Source organism: Pseudophryne corroboree, chromosome 3, assembly GCF_028390025.1.
Source record: "Pseudophryne corroboree isolate aPseCor3 chromosome 3, aPseCor3.hap2, whole genome shotgun sequence".
Lineage (NCBI taxonomy): Eukaryota > Metazoa > Chordata > Amphibia > Anura > Myobatrachidae > Pseudophryne > Pseudophryne corroboree.
The window spans coordinates 130,265,029-130,269,358 of record NC_086446.1 but is presented as its reverse complement, the minus strand read 5'-3'; positions in this window follow the sequence as shown (position 1 = coordinate 130,269,358).

The following is a 4,330-nucleotide window of genomic DNA, read 5'->3' as shown; positions in this document are numbered from 1 at the left end:
CTACTCTCTACATGTCACCCCTGCTTCAGTCACCCACTATCTTCCTATCACCCCTGCCTCAGTCACCCACTATCTCCCTGTCACCCCTGCTTCAGTTACCTACTGTCTCCCTGTCACCCCTGCCTCAGTCACCCACTATCTCCCTGTCGCCCCTGAATCAATCACCCACTATCTCCCTGTAGTCCCAACCTCTGTCATCTACTCTCTACTTGTCACCCCTGTCACAGTCATCCACTATCTCCTTGTTTTCCTTGCCTCAGTCACCCACTATCTCCCTTTCACCCCTGCCTCATTCAACCACTATCTCCCTTTCACTCCAGCCTCAGTCATCTACTCTCTACTTGTCACCCCTGCCTCAGTCACCCACTATCTCCCTGTTGCCCCTGCCTTATTCATCTACTCTCTACTTGTCACCCCTGCCTTAGTCACCAACTCTGTCACCCTGCCTCAGTCACCAACTCTACCTGTCATCCCTGCCTCAGTCACCCACTATCTCTCTGTCACCCCAGCCTCAGTCATCTACTCTCTAATTGTCAACCCTTCCTCAGTCGCCCACTATCTCCCTGTCACCCCTGCCTCAGTCACCAACTCTACATGTCACCCTTACGTTAGTCATCTACTCTCTATTTGTCACCCCTGTCTCAGTCACCAACTCTGTCACCCTGCCTCAGTCACCACCTATCTCTCTGTCATCCCTGCCTCAGTCACCAACTCTACGTGTCACCCCTTCCTCAGTCACCCACTATCGCCCAGTCACCCCGTTCTCAGTCACCCACTATCTCTGTCACCCCTGCCTCAGTCACCCACTTTCTCCTTGTCTCCCCTGCCTCAGTCACCCACTTGCTCCTTGTCCACCCTGCCTCAGTCACCCACTATCTCCTTGTCACCCCTTCCTTAGTCACCCACTATCTCCCTGTCACCCCTGCCTCAGTCACCAACTCTACATGTCACCCTTACGTTAGTCATCTACTCTCTATTTGTCACCCCTGCCTCAGTCACACTATCTCCTTGTCTCCCCTGCCTCAGTCACCCACTAGCTCCCTTTCACCCCTGCCTCAGTCACCCACTATCTGCCTTTCACCCCTGCCTCAGTCATCTACTCTCTACTTGTCACCCCTGACTTAGTCACACACTATCTCCCTCTCACCCCTACTTCAGTTACCCACTGTCTGCCTACCTCAGTTTACCACTAGCTCCCAGTCACCCCTGCCTCAGTCACCCACTATCTCCCAGTCCACCCATCCTCAATCACCTACTGTGTCCCTGTCACCCCTGTCTCAGTCATCTACTCTCTACTTGTCAACCCTGCCTCAGTCACCAATTCTACCTGTCACCCCTGCCACAGTCACCCACTATCTCTGTCACTCCAGCCTCAGTCACCAACTCTACACGTAACCCCTGCCTTAGTTATCTACTCTCTGCTTGTCACCCCTTCCTCAGTCACCCACTATCTCCCAGTCCCACCGTCCTCAGTCACCCACTATCTCCCTGTCACCCCTGCCTCAGTCATCTTCTCTCTACTTGTCAACCCTGCCACAGTCACCCACTATCTACCGGTCACCCCTGCCTCAGTCACCAACTCTACCTATCACCTCTGCCACAGTCATCCACTATCTCCCTGTCACCCCTTGTTATGCACACCAGTGCCTGCAGGAATGTACTGGTGTTTGAACTGTTATGCACACCAGTGCCTGCAGGAATGTACTGGTGTCTGAACGGATAGGTATTCAAAACAAATGAACTCACAGACAGACTGGGGAATATGACATTACGTACACAGAAGGTGATAGGGTAACAAAATAACACAAAGTGAACAGAGAAGCCCAGAGGCTAAGAAACTGGGTGTCCCCCTAGTATTAGTAATGCTCAGATGGGAAAAGCAAGATGTTGTGTTTTAATACGTAGAGAACCCGAAATGCTGTTGCTAAGGGCAACAGCAAAACCCTAAAGGGTTACCAACGGGTGTGGCAGTAAACTCCTTGGTCAGAGATGGAATGATAGACACAAGGAGAGTCTCCACAATCCTAATCCTCACTTGCAGTGCACAGGTTCAGCTTACTGCCACTAAACTGACACCTGACACCTTGCACAGTGAGACAGGATTTAGGCAGGCAAGTCTTAGAATACAGCCGCAAACTTGCTAAGTTCACAGAGTAGTAAAAGAACCCCAGCAAGCTAAACGACTGACTCCAGTCTTACTGCTAGGTCTGGATTGGCAGAGTGTAGTACCAAATCCCCAGGCCTATTTGCAGTAAGCAACAAACAAATACAAAGCTACACAGTACTGGCTTACTTTCAGGAACTGACTAACCAACAAAGATTCAGCAGCATCTGCTTAACCTGAGAAGAGGCCTTATAAAGCAGGTGCTGTCCACGCCCCACTCAGACCTCACAGACTGTGAGCACAAAAACCAGCACCGGATCCCCTGCCGTGCACAGATCCTGTAACCACTGCACCGCAAAAGACCCGAACCGGAGTATCAGCTGCGCTCAGGTTACTCCGCTAGCACTGGTCTCCCGGTTGCCATGACGACGTGGCAGCACAGGGCAGGAGACCCTAACAGTACCCCCCTCTGACGAGGGGTCAAAGAACCCCTACCACCGGGTTTATCGGGGAACTGCGAGAAGAAAGAGCGTATCAGTCTGGGGGCATGAAGATCACAACTGCGCACCCACGACCGCTCCTCCGGGCCATACCCCTTCCAGTGCACCAAAAATGACAGCCGACCCCGAACCATCTTGTAGTCAAGAATCCTTTCAACAACAAACTCCCTCTGGCCACGTATCAGAAGAGGGGAAGGTCTTCCACTGAAAGAAGGATTACTAATCGCCCGTTTTAAAAGGGAACAATGAAATGTTTTATTGATACCCAAAGAACGGGGCAGATCTAACTGAAATGCCACCGGATTGATAACCCTGGTGATCTTATAAGGGCCGATGAACCGGGGGCCTAACTTATGAGATGGCTGTCTCAACTTCAAATTATTGGTAGACAACCAGACGAAGTCTCCTAATTTGAGGCTGCAGGGTCTTTTCCGCTTATCAAAAACCCTTTTGGTCACTAATGACACAGACACAAGGGCTTTCTTCACTTTCCGCCAAATACCTCTAAGGACCGAAACCACAGAGGAACCACCAGGCGTGGAGTCCAGGGGGTCAAAAGAATTGGCCTTAGGATGATGCCCATACACACAAAGGAAGGGAGAGATCCCTGTAGCAGAGTGAGCCGCATTGTTATAGGCAAACTCCGCCATGGACAGATGAGCAACCCAGTCAGTCTGACACTTGGAGACATAACACCTGAGGAACTGCTCCAAGGACTGGTTCACCCTTTCAGTCTGCCCATTAGACTGCGGATGGTAGCCTGACGACAAGCTGACAGAAATCTGGAGATCGGAACAAAATGCCCTCCAGAATTTGGCCACAAACTGGGATCCGCGGTCAGAGACCACATCAAGTGGCAACCCGTGGAGACGCACAACATGCAGCATAAATAATTCAGACAGGCGTCTGGCCGATGGCAGCCCAACCAGTGGAACGAAGTGCGCCATCTTCGAAAACCTGTCAACGACAACCCAGATGGCTGTCATCCCCGAGGATTTGGGCAAGTCCACCACAAAATCCATTGAAATGTGGGTCCATGGCTTAGATGGGAAAGAGAGTGGATGTAATGGGCCAACAGGAACCCCTCTAGGAGTCTTATTTCGGGCACAGATGTCACATGCCCGAACCCACTGATCCACATCCTTAGCCACCGAGGGCCACCACACCGCCCTAGATAGCAACTCCCGAGTTCTGGCAATACCCGGGTGACCTGCCGACTTCTTGGCATGGAATTCCAGGAACACTCGCTGTCTTAACCTAGGAGGCACAAACAAAAGACCTACCGGAAGGTCTGGAGGAGCCTGCTCCTGTGCTCTAAGGACTAATGATAAGAGGTCCTGGGTAATGCCCACTTTAATACATGATGGGGACACAATGGGCAACGGCTCCTCGGTGGTCTCCTGGATTGGAGCAAAACTCTGCGAGAGCGCATCAGCCTTGATGTTTTTTGACCCAGGGCGATATGTTATCAAAAAATTAAAGCGAGCAAAAAACAAAGCCCATCGTGCCTGCCTGGCATTGAGACGCTTCGCTGACTCTAAATATGCCAGATTCTTATGGTCGGTGAGAATTGAGACCACAAACTTAGCCCCCTCAAGCCAGTGTCTCCACTCCTCGAGTGCATCCTTAATAGCCAACAATTCCCGGTTACCCATGTCATAATTCATCTCGGCAGGCGAAAATTTACGGGAAAAGTAAGCACAGGGATGAAGGCGATTATCAGACA